This window comes from Rosa chinensis, chromosome 2 (genome assembly GCF_002994745.2).
Source record: "Rosa chinensis cultivar Old Blush chromosome 2, RchiOBHm-V2, whole genome shotgun sequence".
Classification (NCBI taxonomy): Eukaryota; Viridiplantae; Streptophyta; class Magnoliopsida; order Rosales; family Rosaceae; genus Rosa; species Rosa chinensis.
Window position 1 is genome coordinate 83,009,678 of NC_037089.1, and position 15,531 is coordinate 83,025,208.

At 38.3% G+C, this 15,531-nt stretch overlaps 1 long non-coding RNA gene across 3 annotated transcripts; it reads right to left on the minus strand.

Annotated features, from left to right (window-relative positions):
• Positions 1–13,413: 13,413 nt before the first annotated feature.
• On the minus strand, positions 13,414–15,396 carry LOC112185250. Of its 3 annotated transcripts, XR_005805691.1 has the most exons (4): positions 15,224–15,396; positions 14,809–15,070; positions 14,668–14,716; positions 14,118–14,280 (listed from the first exon to the last, which is right to left on the minus strand). It is a non-coding gene; the product is annotated as an uncharacterized LOC112185250 (long non-coding RNA). The 3 variants fall into 3 exon arrangements; XR_005805692.1 differs by lacking the exon at positions 14,118–14,280 and adding an exon at positions 13,414–13,666 and having other exon boundaries at positions 14,809–15,396; XR_002930187.2 differs by having other exon boundaries at positions 14,809–15,396.
• Positions 15,397–15,531: the final 135 nt, after the last annotated feature.

A 15,531-nucleotide genomic window follows, 5' to 3' on the forward strand; every position in this document is an offset into this window, starting at 1 on the left:
TTGGAAATGGTGGTGTACTGTGTAGAGCGGAGGAAGTCCTCACATGTTTGATAATCATAGCCCTATCAACGATTACACCATTACTTTCACAATCACCCTCACGATGTAATGTTGTTCAGTGATTTCCCTAAAACTCATCGAAAGCTTTAACGACCTTCAATCACCAGTAACAGGAATTCTTAATTGCGATTGTCCGTATTCGGTTCTAATCGTGTTGGCCTCACCTTTGTAAGGAGGCTGCCGTACCCAAAAAGTCCTCTCAAGTCTCCCCAGCAGTCTATTCTTGTGCTCCAATTTCTTCCATTAGTCCTAGAGATGTTGCTTCTTTAACCAACATTTTAGTTGCTAAACCTAATTCCAGTATATAAAATTCCAACTTTGCCGAATGCAAATAAACTTTATGAATTGACTGTATGCTCAACAAGATTTTAACTCTTTGGAGAATTAAGCTGTTTGTGCAGGGCATTCGTCTCTTGACTCATCAGTTCATTCATATTTTCCAAAAAGCTAATTTTGTAGCTGACAAGTTACTGACCTTGATCATGATAACCCTGCATTGTGGTTTTCTTGTCTTCCCGTCTCTGTGTTCCCAGTGTTGCTGATTAGGTGAGAGTTGTGTTCGTGGCTTTTCATTGTAATATTTTTTTTTTGGAATATAAAAAAAAAATATAAAAAAAAAGAGGATAAGGAAATGTGGGCTTTTAGTTTGTATAAGGCCATTGGGCTGACCTCTATGACTTTTATGTTCCGTCTGGGCTTTAAAACTAACAGATACAGGGCAATCAGGAATAATACTATAGGACTTGGGCTTCCCTTCCATTTCAGCCTTCTCTACCAATCTCTGTGGATTACGATATAATTGAATTTGGCTCCCCTTCCATTTCTTTCTAAATTTGAATTTAATGAAAAATACAAAATTGGAAAATAGTGAATTCACTATTGTCTCTCAACCCTAGTCCGGTAGTTCCCTAACCCTAAACCCAATGTATAAACGCCACTTTTGAATACAAATCAATCGATGGCGTCGACGACGACCACCTCCTTCACACTTCCACCAACGCCTCTTCCTCATCTCACTTTCAAACGCCCGCTTAACTTCCCTAATCCTCCTATTAAGACCTTCTCTCTGTTCCCTGGGAAGTTTCGACAACCTAGGGTTTTTGTGACCGGGGCGAGAGCAAGCCTTTGCGGCGGCGGCGGCGCCGTAAAAAACAATGAGTTACCTTCGGAATTCAGGCAGCGTGGAGGAGGAAGATCATCGTATGCCAACAATGATGGTGAGGGGCTCGTTCTATGTCGAGAGGAGTTGCACAGGATCCTGAAACTCCTCGCCTCTATAATGTCATTTGTATTCGTAGATGGTGATCCAAACAAAGGAGTTGAAGAAAGGAAACGTGAGTTGGTTTTGCAGTATATAGCCTCTAATGGTGGTGCAACTGTTCCGGCTGAAGAGTATTATCGTTGCCTTGCTAAGCTGCTTAAGGAGTGGCATACTGATATTCAAGAACAAGAGCAACGTTCTCGAGAGTTTGATTTCCGAAAGCTCTCGAAAATTATCTCTCTAGTGAGAAAGGTCCTCAGCTGGATTCGTAAGTTCTTCGACTTTATAGGAAAGATTTTCAGCTGGAGTGGCGGGCCGCCGTGGTTTTGCATTCTATTGCTACTTTGTGCCATCGGTGTGGTTCTCTGTATTTTTCTCTTGCCTGTATTTCTTATTTGGAAATGTTGTGTTAGAAGACCAGACCCACCCCCCTCGCCACCGCCCATCAATCCCAGTGTAGTGAAAAATTTGCTGCCGTTCATCAATCCCAGTGTAGTGCAAAATTTGTTGCCATTGAGCACCTTCATTCCCAGCTTTAATCCGAGTCTAGTGAAAAATTTGTTGCCGTTGAGCAGCGTCAGATTAGCTACGCTAGCGATCCAACTAAAGATTTTTATTCCAGTGATGATCATGGTAGCTGCGGTAAAGTAGGCACGGGTTCAACGTTTAAGCCCACAGTAAACATATGATGAGCGCAAACAAAAAATCATCTGCGGTTGCTAATGGAATAGGTAAAAAAGCAACTTTACCGCCGACTTTATTGGTTTTGGTATTGTTAAATCTTTGCAGCTTTGCTAAGTATATTTGGGAAAATCATCAAACTTCTTTCCAACACAAATGTAGAGAGGTTAATACTGCAGACTTTGTTTGCGAATGTGGGACATTATATTCTTAATCTGTTGTTTGATTCCAGTTTTCCTAATGATGCTTCTGTTTGATAAATGTATTTTTAACTTTGCTCCCGTTATATATGTTATAATGTTTTTTTTTTGAGTAAAAAGTTTATATCATTCAATCAAATCAAAACGACACTTACAATATTTTATCAGCCTACAATCTGTCGAGCAAGTATGAAACTCAATATCACTTATTGTACATTGAAGATCACTTATTTTGATTTTGTGTTATAATACTTAGCATAATATTGTAAGTGATGAACAAAAACCTGTTTTCCAGGAAATCTTTAATTTTTCTGCTTACATACAATGATAGGATGATGTGTTTGTTCATCATTGAAAGCCAAAGCAGGGCCACTCTTTATTATTTTTGGAGAATCAGTAGGGGTAGCCTAAAGATGTCTAGTGAAATCACCATAGTAATAGGACTAAGAAGTAAGTGTAGAGACTATAGTACAAAATCAAGCAGATCAAGTTGTACAGGTCAATGAAGGTCAAAGAAGTTCTCAGACCTGTGAAAGTCGAATATTACTGCAAGACCAATTTACTTCAGGTGAAAGTGAAGGATCAGACTGTAATTGATGCAAAGAATAACCAATTAACAGCTGGAAGGGTTAGAAGATTCGAGTACAGTGTTTGTTACAAGTCTGTTCATTAGTTGTTAGAGTTACGTTGTTGTGATAATGCACAGATTCATGACACTCGTCATTGATCTGATGGTCAGTATGGAGTTAGTTAAGGCATAATCACTATAAGTAGTAGAATAAGTACGATTAGTCTTTTTAGTGTGTTCTAGCTCATTGTAAACATTCAGAGAAATATACCAGTAGCTCTTCTTTGCTTTCGTCTTTACCTTTCTTCTTCGTCCTCTACCTTTCTTCATTTCCATCAAAACTTCAGCATGGTATCAGAGCCCATGGTGGCCTGACCATTGCTTCACCACTATTTCTCCGCTGCAAATCTTGTTCTAGTTTCTATTAGAATTGTCAAAATCACAAAAATTAGTCAAAATCCATAAACCCAAATCAAAACCCTAGAAAAAGCAAAATCATCAAAATCTGAGAGTGTCTTTGTCCTCTCTACTCATTACTATAGAAAACTGAGAGTGTCTTTGTCCTCTCTATTCATTTCTTCAAGAATTTCTTTCTCTGTGTTCTTCAAGATCCAATCTTTATCAACAATGGCGGTCTCTAACTCTCAGATCTGCAATGCTGTATCAGTGAGGCTCGATGAGTCTAACTATCCAACTTGGTTGTTCCAAATGCAACATCATCTCCGAGGCCATGGTTTGCTCAAGTTTGTGGATGGATCTCTTAAGAAAACAGAAGAGAGATCTGTCTCTTGCCCAAGATTAAAATAACACACTGAAGAAGAACAAACCAGAAAGAGATACACACACACACAGCAATATGGCTGAATGTAAACTTCACTACTCAAAGAACAGAACTGGGTACAAAGAAGAGCTTCACAGCACGAGCTGTTGTTCTACAGTTCCTAACCAACTAAAAGCACTTAAAATACTGACTAAAGAAAGTTCTAGACATAAAGCATGCTGAGCATGCTACAACAGCAACATTGGAAGTAATGGAAAAGTAAAAGCATGCTAAGACAACATTGGAGATAACAAAAGGTAAAAGCAAGCTGCAATACAAAACTTTTCAGTTTTCCAAAAAGGACTTTAAGCTCAACACTCCCCCTTAAAGTTGTTTTTGGAGATCAGCCCCAGCCTTGCACGAATAAACTCGAATGGACCTTTGGAGAGAGACTTTGTAAAGATATCTGCAACATTAAGATCACTTCTCACCTCCTCGTTGTCAATTGTTCCATCAAGAACCTTCTTTCGAATAAAATGATGCTCAATCTCAATGTGTTTAGTTCTAGCATGGCACACTGGATTATAAGCAAGCTTGTTGGCACTCTGATTATCACCAAACAGATCAGTAGCCTTATGAATTGGATGATAAACATCCTTAATAAGTCTTCGAAGCCAAACACACTCCTGTGCAGCAAGTGTAGCAGCCTTGTACTCTGCTTCAGTTGTAGATAAAAACACTGCATCTTGTTTCTTGCTGCACCAAGAAACACTTGTATTGTTGCACAGAAAGACATAACCAGAAGTGGATCTTCTTTCGTCTAAATCTCCACCAAAATCAGCATCTGTATAGCCATTTAACAAGAAACCACCAGCTCTTTTGTAAAAGAGACCCAGATCAAGAGTATAATTAACATACTTGAGAATCTTCTTTGCTGCTTCTAGATGTGGCTTCCGAGGCTCTTGCAAGTACCGGCTTATGAGCCCAACTGAAAAGGCAATGTCTGGCCTTGTGATTGTCAAATAAAGAAGACCACCAACAAGAGAACGATAAGACTTAGGATCTGGCAAGAGAGATCCTACATCTCGCCTTAATTTCTCACTTATGTCAAGTAGAGTAGATCGTCTCTTGCTAAGTTTCAGGCCATATTTCTCAACCAACTTCTTAGCATAACCTTCTTGTGATAACAGAACACCATCCTTCATATTTTTCACTTCTAAACCAAGAAAATTGCTTAGCTCACCCAAAATCTTCATATCGAACCGAGTAGATAATTCTGCCTTTAGCTTTGCAATCTCACCTTCATCACTTCCGATTACTATCATATCATCTACATATAAAAGGACCACCATATGCAAGTCTCCATCCTTCTTAACAAAAAGACTTGAATCTGCATTTGTAGAATGATAACCACATAATTATAGAAATTCTGCAATCTTCTCGTACCATGCTCTCGGAGCTTGCTTTAAACCATATAAAGCTTTCTTGAGTTTGCACACATAACTTGGATGAGCTTTTGATGTGTAGCCTATTGGTTGCTCCATATAGATATCCTTGTCAAGATCAACGTATAGAAATGCATTTTTCACATCGAGCTGCCATAGCTTCCAACCTTGAGAGGCTGCCAAGGAAATCACAACACGAACAAATGTCATCTTTGCAATGAGACTGAAAGTCTCCTCATAATCTTCTCCATAGCTTTGAGAGAAACCACGAGCAACCAATCTAGCTTTAAATCTGTCCACACTTCCATTATCTTTTCTTTTCAACTTGTAAACCCATTTACATGTGATGGGATTCACATGATCTGGTTTTGGAACAAGATCCCAAGTCTCATTCTTAATAAGAGCTTTCATTTCTTTATCCATGGCTTTCCTCCATTGATTACTTCCTTTAGCTTCCTCATAACCAGAAGGTTCTTCATCATCAATTGGCCCTGTAAAGAAGCAAGAATAAGTGCTTGTGAAGTTTTCGTCTCGATATCGTGTCTGCTTGGTGATATTTCTTCTTGGCCTTTGATTTGCTCCAACACTTGCATCACCATCTTCTGGAACTCTTCCATCTTCAATTTCTTCTTCATTTTCAGAATTAATGCTCCCCCTTTCACCTTGCTGCAAATCAGATGAAGGCAAGTGAATACTAGGAGCATTTAAGGATGTAGGCAATTCAACAATTTCAAATTTTTGCCAATTTGTATCTCCACCACCAGCTGCACCATAATATGAAGAGATTTCATCAAATACAACATCTCTCGACACAACAAAATTGTGAGTGATAGGATCCATGCATTTCCAGCCCTTTTTCCTTTCATTGTACCCAATAAATATGCATTTTTTCGCCTTTGCATCCAGCTTCCCTCTTCTAGAGTCCGGCACATGAACATAGCAAATTGAGCCAAACACTTTGAAATGTTTTACACTAGGCTTCTCTCCAAACATCAGCTCATAAGGTGTCTTCATGTTATTTGGACTCAAAGGCAATCGATTGATTACATAGGCTGCACACATCATACCCTCCGCCCATAAGGCCTTGGGTAAATTTTTGGCATGTAACCAGCTTCTACATGTCTCCGTGAGATGCCGGATCTTCCTTTCTGCGATGCCATTTTGCTGGGGGGTTTCTGCACAAGACAACTCTCTTCTTATCCCAAACCGACGACAAAAAGAAAAAAATTCATCAGAGATGAACTCTCCCCCATTGTCGGTTCGCAGCCGCTTAATTTTCAAACCAAGAACACCTTCAACAATCTCTTTGAACTCTTGAAACTTTGAGAAAGCATCTGATTTTTGCTTAATACAATAGACCCATGTAAATCTTGAAAAATCATCAACAAGAATCAACATATATCGAAGACCAGAAAATGAAGGAGTTCTAGTAGGACCAAATAAATCACCATGAATGCATTCCAAGGGAGCCTTGCTTCTTGATTGAGAAATTCCGAATGGAAGACGATGAGACTTACTGAATTGGCACCCTTCACACACTTCTTTGCTAGGAAATGTTGTCAAGCTTGGTAGACCTTTCACCAAATTCTTCCGAACCATGACTTTCAACTTATCAAAGTTCACATGCCCCAATCTAGCATGCCACAAGGATGCATTCTCATTGTAGCTCACTTTATCAATATAAGATGAAGAGGCAGACAACACAAATGTATCTTTTACCCTCCTACCAGTATGCATAACATCTGCCTTTATAAATTTAACATTTCGGAGAAATTTAACATCATGTGGCCCAAACAAGACACTATAACCAGCATCCACAGCATTTGGAACTGAAAATAAATTCTTCTTCATGCCAGGAACATGGAAAACATTATTTAAGGTGATAGAATCGTTAATGACTACCGTGCCTTCATTCTCAACCTTGTGAACTGTATTATCTGCTGTCACCATAGCTTCATTGCCAATGTGTGGTTATAACTTGGAGAACTTTGATTCATCACCTGTCAAATGATGGCCACAGCCAGAGTCCACAATCTAATCATTCTGGAAATTAATAGAAGCCATGGCATTGAGAGTTAATGACTCCACCATAAAGCATTTCCCCCAACTGTCTTCATCTTCACCATGACTTGAGTCATGAAAGCCACCATTTTTCCTAGCATAATTTCCGGAGTTGAGCTTCACATTGCAGAACCTTTTGATATGACCAGGCCTACCACATCGATGACACTTGAACTTTTTCTTGTGGGAAGGTTCACCAGCTCCTTCATTCACATGCCTTTTAAACTCTTTCTTCTCAAATCTGAAATTTTTCCTTCCATGAGCAGAGAGTGCCTCCCCTGTGTTGTTGGAGTTGCTTGATATTGAAATTCCAGCCATTTGTCAGGCTAGAGGTTCTCAAATTCTTCCAAGGAGGGTTGCTGATCCCACCCTTGAATTGAAGTAACAAAGGGAGTGTACTCCTTTCTCAACCCACGAATAATATGTCTTCTCACACGAGCCTCAGAGATAGGTTCATCTGGATCTAAAACTGAAATATTCGAACACAAGTTCTTGATCTTCAGGAAAAATTGAGAGATAGAAAGATCACCTTGGCTTGAATTTGCCAATTCATTCTCCAACATTTGGAGACGACCGATATCTTTCTTGTTAAAGAGTCTGTTGGGAGTCTCCCAAATATCATTTGTTGAGGTGCACTTCATAATATGATCGAACAATGCAGGAGAAATTGATTTCTTTAGCACGAACTCTGCCTTTGCATTCATAGTTGTCTGTCCACTTCTTCAAATCTTCAACGTTTTCTGCATTATCCTAAGGCTGAGCTGTATTTGCTCCACCAACAACAGCCCACAGTTCTTCACCAACCAAATAAAACTGCATACAAGATCTCCACATCTTATAATTTGATTGGTTGAGCAGCTCTATGCCAAGTCTGGCACTCCGACTTGAAGACTCCATCTCTTGCAGCAACACTAGTTGATCTTCTTCACCAAGGGATTGACACAGCACCTACCACCCTTGGGGCTCTGATACCATAAAGAAAACAGAAGAGAGATCTGTCTCTTGCCCAAGATTAAAATAACACACTGAAGAAGAACAAACCAGAAAGAGATACACACACACACACAGCAATATGGCTGAATGTAAACTTCACTGCTCAAAGAACAGAACTAGGTACAAAGAAGAGCTGCACAGCACGAGCTATTGTTCTACAGTTCCTAACCAACTAAAAACACTTAAAATACTGACTAAAGAAAGTTCTAGACATAAAGCATGCTGAGCATGCCACAACATCAACATTGGAAGTAATGGAAAAGTAAAAGCATGTTGAGACAACATTGGAGATAACAAAAGGTAAAAGCATGCTGCAATACAAAACTTTTCAGTTTTCCAAAAAGGACTTTAAGCTCAACAATCTCATCCTTGTCTACCACAGTTCATCATCACCGAAGATGGTTCTGGTCCTACCAACAACTTAGGTGCCTATGAAAAGTTGCTAGAGCAAGATAGTGCCCTAATCTCCATGATCTCAAACACTCTTTCATCTGAAGCTTTAACTCTGGTAATTGGCTGCCAATCTGCAATGGAGGTATGGTTTACACTCAAGAATAGATATGCTTCAGTTTCAGAATCACATGTGATGCAGTTGAAATCAGCTATGCAAAATATACATAAAGGGTTAGATTCTATTGAAAAATACCTGTTGAAGTTTAAGCATATTAGAGATCAATTGGCTGCTGTTGGTGTTAGGATGTCAGATCAAGATGTTAAGGTGTTAATCCTAGCAGGGTTACCTAGTGAATATGGTCATACTAGACAGATTATCAGAGGCAAAAGTCATATAGATCTAATATCCTTATTATTGTCTGCTGAAATTGAGATTGAATTAGAGCATAAGGCTGCACCATTATCATCTCTAACTGCAATGGTTGCTCACAATGGATCAGTCAATAACTCATCACAGTATGGTCAACTGAGCATGCCTTTTAATCAGAATCAAGGGTTATACAACTCTGCCTATATGAATGGGTGTTCTGTACCATCTTATATGCCTAATCTTGCTCAGAATCAAAGCAAGTATACTGGAGTAATGCCTAATATGAATGGTATTTCTGCAATTAATGATGCCTAATATGACTAACATGAACCATTTCAATGCTATTCCCAGCTCTGCTACTACTCAACTTGTAGCTCCTTCAAACACAATGAGTACGACAGTTGGCTTTTCAAGTGGTACAAATCTTGGCAACGGCTTCAATTCTCAGTTCAACAATGGATTTGCCTCTGAGACATCTCAGTTCAATAATGGTGGTTATCCAACATCTTCTGTTGGCTTTCTGGCTAGCAATAATGCTTGTTAATTTCAAGTGTTCTGTTTAAGAGGTGTACATACATGTACATTTGCAAGCATAATTAGCTATAATGGGCCACGCTCATTGTACCGCCAAGGGTGCTAATTCCAACCAAAGGAATGACATACGGATACACCGCCAGGCGAGCTACAACCTCGGCGGTGGATCACCCCCAGATCACCGCCGACGCGCCGCCACGCGCCGAGCCAAAGCAGCATCAGAAGCTCCTGAAGCTGGGAACTGAAGCACATCAGTCCCACATCGAAAACAAGGAAGAGGTCAGCCTCCTCCTCACCTATAAAGGGTTCTTTCCTCTCTCCTCATGAAGGAGGCATTCAATACTTACCTACTGTTACTTTGTCAACATAAATACATTGACTAACTTAGGCATCGGAGAGTTGAAGACCGCTCAGCGCGGTCTCCCTCTGACGCCCTTTGTATTTTACTTGACATGTAGCGGAAGCTTTGAGAATACCACAAGTATCGATCCGCCCACCGGATCGGCGTTAACAAAGGTTCAGCTACCGCCGAACTTTTAGACATTAACAAGAGGAAATCTCCTCAGCTTGATTAGGCCGTGCTGGTGTTGCCTTACATGGGTAGCTGCTTTTTTGGCCCGGGGTCTTTTCTACTTTTTGCTCTTTTCTGCCCTTGTGACTTATCGTTTCGCTGCAAGACCAGAGTCCTCGGCGCCCAAATTTTGTTTTCGTCTAGGTATTCTTACAGCTTTACTAAATTTGTTTGAGAAATTACGGACCTCACTGTATATCATTGCTCGCGACTACCTTGCTATGATCATACAAAACCTAATTTGGTGCATGAGTGTTCAAAAATGGAGGTTCCCTTCCTACGTACTTAAAGGTGTTGCGGCTTCCGTTCTTACTTGAGCAAATTGCAAAAAAGACTGGTATGTCCGTTGAGGTAAGACCAAGGAGTTATGGGTCTGGGCATATGGGTACTTATATTCTTACTGGCTAGGAGAATCTATGGTAGTGTAAGGTTTCATGTGATCTATGAAGTCTATTTGTGCTTTTGCTTTTTCTCCATGTCTAATTTCTTATGACGGTAGCGATGCATGGTTTTGGCCATCTTCTCTATGTATTTTTACTTTTTAGACTAATATATTCAGGTGCTATTGACTAATTATATTTATCTTTGCCACAATCGATCCAAATTCTAAGCTGGTTATGTCTTATGGGATGTTAGTGTGGATTTATGTGGTGTATGGAGTATTGTAATAAGTCAGCTCGATTTTATTCCTTAATTAAGATGCTCTGGTTTTGTTTTTGCTCAAGATGCACAAATGTTTTTAATTAGCTTCATTTATTTGTGCGTATTTCTCCAATTTATAAACTTTTTTTCTTTGATCAAGTCCAATTTATAAAATTATACAAGTGTTATTTGTAATCATATATATAAATAAATAAATATATATATATACACACACATGCCCTTCTTGGCTGCAAACGTCTGTTCCTAAGCTAAGGAACGGATTTCCATTTTTGACCCATTTTTCGATCACATTTTCACATCTTAACCGTTCAGTTTTTAGGTATAGATAAGTAGATCACTTATGCAAATTTTCATTCAAATTAATGATCGTTAAGGCATCCAAAACTTCAATTTACCATTATAAACACGAACGGTTCCGGTTCGACAGATTCGATTTGTTCGTATAAATTGCAGTTTTGGATGCCTTAACGATCATTAATTTGGGTGAAAATTTGTACGGATGATCTATACATTATGAACTAAAAACTGAACGGTTAAGATGTGAAAATATAATCGAAAAGTGGATCAAATATGGAAATCCGTACCTTTTTCTTAGGTACGGATATCCGCACCTAAGCAAAGTTGTGTGTGTGTGTGTGTGTGTGTGTGTATATATATATGGTCATATTACAAATGACTTTAATTAATCTTCAATATTATTGCTCGTTGTTGCAAGCTTTTCGTGTCATTGGCTTCAGGCAAATTCAACTATACAAAAATTTATATTGATAAAAGTTCCCTCGTAGGATTCTTAATACGAGCGGTTGCTAAGCAAGAGACATGCATATGATATCTCAGTCTTGACAACTAACTTTTTTACTATTGAAAACATGTTTGAAATTTGCTCTAGATAGCTCTTTCTTTCCGCTGCTCATTTTCGATCGCCAAGTTCATTATCAAAATGGGGGTGTTATTTTTGGTTAGAGGAGGAAAAGCCTTGGCTCATGGATTGTATTAATAAAAATTGAAAAATTAATAGTTGGTTCTAATTCACGGTGTTTAGGCATTACGTTGCCTGATGTATTCTTCTTTACCGAATACTATATGTGCGGGGTTAAGCCTTCTAACTTTCCAATTAAAAAAAAAAAATCTCTCGTAGATAAAAAATAAAAAATTCCCTCAATATAATATTGAAATGGAAGTTATAATTTGTTTTTAATCAAATCAAAAAGATTTCCATTAGCTCAAGCTAGAATGGTACATTATATATCTTTCCAGTGCCTTGAATACAGAGGGCAGATAAGAAAAAGTGGTATATATGACAATACCACTCATTAAGGATTTAAGGCATCCAATGCTCACTTATTAAAAAGTGAGCCTATGAACCATGAATACATAGGAAGTAGGCACCACTCAAACAAAAAGTGCATAGGTCCCTAAAAAGGTAGGGAAATTTAGAAAGAAACATCTAACTAATTAGGAGCCCAAAAGGCCTACAGGAATATCAAAACCCTAGACCCAAAATGGCTAGTCTAGCCCAAGTCACTTTCACAGCTCTTTGTGCAGGACTCCGCTGCACAACAATGCTGGAAGCGAAACTGCCATGACTGGCTGTACTTCCACCACCCCGATTCAAGTATCATGTGCTCCACAATGATAAGCGCTGAGAAGCACCTCGATGCCGACATCCCTGCCTCCTAGAAGAAGCAACTGGATCACGAGCCAATCCCCTCAGAATTGCGAACTGGGAAAACTGTGCCGACCAAACCTGTTCCAACACCTTAGGGCGAAGCAATTCCAAAAGTCATTGGGCTATATTCCAATCATCACCTGTCCGGCAGCATCACGACGTCGGCGAGCGACAACGGATCACCGCCGGACGAGAATGATATTTACAGAAGTCGGCTGCGACGTTGTTTAGGGTTTTTGGTTCTCAGAGAGAATAGAGAGATGGTCCAACATTTAATTGAAACGTAATGGAAGTATAATTGTAGCAAGTAATGTAAAAATAATATCTCATTTGATACAAATTGTTTCTTGTTTGTTACTTTTGATCTTTGTCCCTAATTTCACATCTTAACTATTAAAACCTAATTGAAGAACGGAGATGGAAGTTGATCTGGCAGTACACACTATGCCAAAAAGACCTTCAGACGACATAACTGTTCTGTCGTCTGAACGAACCAAAATATGTCGTCTAGTGCGGTGTCGTGTCTTGGGGGTATCAGACGACAGAACACTTCTGTCGTCTGAAAAATCAGACGACATAAAAAAATAAAAGTCTTGTGTTGTCTGATGAGTTTTGCATTTCGGGACCAATGTGATATGTATCCTTAAAAGCGGTAACACAACAGTTTTGTGTTGTCTGAGAAACAAAACAACTACATTCTAATATAAATTCTATTGTGCGAAGCATATCTGCAAGACAGATTTCTGTCGTTTGAGGTTATTCACATGACAAATATTTGGTTATTAACATGACAAATATTTGTGGTCTGAATATAAAAGAGACCACAAATTGTAGGTCATTTATATTTTATTTGGTTAAGTCCAACCACACTTATTTGTTATTGTTATACGCTTTAACCAACATTTTCATCTAACTTCTGTTGTTCTTTTGCCATTTAGACTACAATTTTCTGTTGTACCAATGCCAAAAGGACAATAGACTTGTAATTGGTTTTTGTGTTGTTTTTGTGCAGCTGCAACCACACATTTTGGTGTGCTTTTGTTGTAGCTTGCAATTTGAGATAACACATATTAGTAGTCCCCTGTTACAATTGGTATGCATGCATTCTTGAAATTAAAATTTCCCATTCATGAAAGTATGAAATCCACATCCAAAATCATTAATTGCAATTTCTATTAGTCCACCATTGTCTTATGTACACAACCTAATCATGAGCATCAGTTCAAAATGGCCCATATCTACTAATCTGAATCTGCAGACAAGTCCAAATGCTTAATGAAGGAAGAATTTCTACTAGACACAAGTTAATAAAGGAACTAGCTAGCTGCAATGCTGTATCAGTTTCACAATCTGATCATGAATGGAATCACCCGAATCATAGAAGTGGTTATAGAAAACGGAAGGTATTCCAGGCTGCGTGAGTATATATGCATAACCCTGCAGATAATATGCACATAGAATGAAGTTATATTTGCTAGTGCTTTTAGTACATTTGTGTCTAGATAACTATCACATACTCTAAGCTATTGATGTTATTGAAGAGCTTCTCTACCTCCATCTTTGATAGATTCCAGGGCATCAAACCATGAGTTAGTATAGCCACACTAAATATAATTAGATAAACTTCCACACATGTAGTTTCAGTGAAAGAAAATAACTGAGGTGATGCTATAGACAAAACACTACCTAAGCAAAACAAAAAAACCCAGCAGGTTTTGACAAAAAGGACTGTGTAAAGCCTAAATAAGCTCATACATACTATGTGATCGAATATGGAGTCCACTAAAGAGTATAAAGTTCAACATCATGAAAGAAAATACAAATTCTAAGTAACAACTATGCCATAATCGTTCAGTTTGGTACAGCATATAGTAAGAGATAATAAGAAAAACAAAAACAACTGAATGTCAAAAGCCAACATATTAAGGAAAAGCAGGTCAGACCTTGGTGTAAATCATATTGAATGATCTTGTAGTTTCTAGAAAAGATTCCAAATGTGAACGCAATCTGGATTCTACCTCTGCATACTCCTCATCTGGGTTGTAAGCATGCTATATGCAAAAGGGAAAAATTATAATCACAAAGAGAAAAAGAAAATATTAATGCAACTAGGGGAACTATAATACATAAGATTTACAGTAACAACTCAAAACTACAGGAGCATTTGTCACCAAATATATAATGGACTCAAGGCATTTGGAAAATAACAAAATATCTTTTTTTTTTTTTGGAAAAATATTTCCTGTAGTAGATAATGACCAAACTTTCGCAAATCATGAGGCATGCAGAAAGTTAATGAATAACGGAAATAAATGGTGTCACTCAATCTAAACCACATATTCAAATAAGTATATTAAGCATACATAGCATTATAGTTAAACAATAACACGAGAGCAGAGCAGTATATGAAAGCTCATTTGAAAATTAAAAGTAGATACCATATAAAGTATAATCTCCCTCTTGAATAACAGGAACCGCTCCAAAAGGCTACATGTCAAGAGAAAACAATGCAAACGATCAACCAACAAGTAAACAAACAGATTACAGGTTAGATTATCTATCATTTCCAAAGAGATTACTTGTAATTTGAGGAATTCAGGATCTTTATGTTCTTGCTTGAAGAGATCAATGGGGAAGTTTCAAACTAGATCTCCTTTTCAACAAGGCACACTAACACACGTTTAGGAGAAACATAGGAGGGGCCATACACCTTTACCACCATTGTTATTGTTTTGACTTCTGAACGAAAACCAAGGATTTTAGAAGAGTCTGTTCTGCAGTTGGTTTCTACTCCCTAATTTATAGACTCCCCCTTTCTCTATCTCTCAGTATGCATTCCCCCTAGTCGAAGATAGGATATATATATTTTAGTACCAAGAGGCAGTAGAGAAATTGTAAAAGTAGTAGATAGGATGGTCAAGGCGGCATCATGATGTGTTAAAATCCAATTTGGAATCAACCTTAATAAGAGAAGACATCATTGAGGTCCTATACCTAGTATATATTGCATAATAAATAGGGGCCAAAAAGCTGAAAGGAATTAGAATACATATGCGCTGAACGAAAAGTAATGGAATCAATTAGCTGTATATCCTTTGCTACCTGCTCATCTATACTGCAAAAATCACAGTGCATTCAAAATCTCAGGGCAAATTTGTTATGAAAAATCAGAAAACAAATCACTTGCTGATTTTGCCAGAAGAATGGTACTTAAAATCAAAAGCTTTCAATAAAAAAACATAAGCAAACCTGTGCACGGATTGCAAACCTGTTTTATAGACTGAATATCAATGTCTGAATTG